The sequence below is a fragment of the Centruroides sculpturatus genome, unplaced genomic scaffold, assembly GCF_000671375.1.
Source record: "Centruroides sculpturatus isolate CEXI.00-Female unplaced genomic scaffold, Cexi_2.0 scaffold2317, whole genome shotgun sequence".
Classification (NCBI taxonomy): domain Eukaryota; kingdom Metazoa; phylum Arthropoda; class Arachnida; order Scorpiones; family Buthidae; genus Centruroides; species Centruroides sculpturatus.
In genome coordinates, this window is record NW_019387258.1 from 9683 (window position 1) to 10778 (window position 1096).

The 1096-nt window shown below is 20.3% G+C and overlaps 1 long non-coding RNA gene across 1 annotated transcript in view; it reads right to left on the reverse strand.

Annotated features, from left to right (window-relative positions):
* LOC111616319 overlaps positions 1–1096 on the reverse strand; it is a 5821-nt gene extending 4725 nt beyond the window's left edge. The window contains exon 1 of the long non-coding RNA XR_002755227.1: positions 1072–1096. This is a non-coding gene — a long non-coding RNA (uncharacterized LOC111616319). The remainder of the gene's footprint in view (positions 1–1071) is intronic.

The window sequence follows — 1096 nt, forward strand, 5'->3', positions numbered from 1 at the left end:
ATTATTGTGAAGTTTAGATTGTTAAAGAAAAAAGAAGTATCTTTACTACTATATTTTTGTATGTTTTGTAATTTTAAAAATTTATTTTTGTAAATATAATAAATTTTTTTTAAATCATATTTTTTTTATTTTTATGAAATATAAATTTATAAACGATATTTTACTTCATTGTAATAATAATAAAAAGAAGAATAAAATAAAACCCCTTTGTTGAAACTAACGAGCAAGCTTTTCTCAGTCATTGTTGTATTGTTTAACAATGTATTTCATACAAATGATGTTATTTTCTAGAATTTTTTTTGTGTGTGTGTGTTTCATTTATTTCGAATTTATTCATTTCAATAATTAATTTGGAATGATGTGAGTTTGATGTAATAATGAGAATTGTAATTTACGACGTGACGTAATAGTGCAAGTTTGTGAGTTGTAAATATGATGTAATACTTCAAATTTATAAAACGTAAGCGTGGCATAATAATGAAAAATGATGTCAGCATGACGTAACAATAAAAATTAGTAAAATGTGAGCGCGACGTTATAATAAATATTGGTATAATGTGAGCGTGACGTAATAATAAAAAATTGATAGAATGTTAGCGTGATGTAATAACGCAAAATAATAAGATATAGTAATGAAAATACTTATTATGTGAATAGTATAATAATTATAATTGTATGAACTTTTATATTTGTTACGTAACATTAATATCTTATCAATTTGTACTGGTTAATAACGAAAATAAATAAATACCTAAATTTAATCATTAAAATGTGTTTAAAATTTAAAAAAAGATTACATTTAAAGACGTATTCTTAATATTTCAATACGTTTTCTACACAAAATTTCATTAAAAATAAATAAGTGTTGTTTGTTAATAGACATACAACCGAATTAATTCTACTGTATACTTTCATTTATAACATTATATTTAAAAAGAAAATTTTAAACAATAATAATTTATATCTAATATATAAAGTATTTATTATTTATAATGATCTCTATCAAGTAGAAACTGTAAACAAAATTAAAAAAAAACCATAAACAAATAGAAAATCTACTTAGTTTCTTACGTTATAAATTATTTTCTTTCTTAAT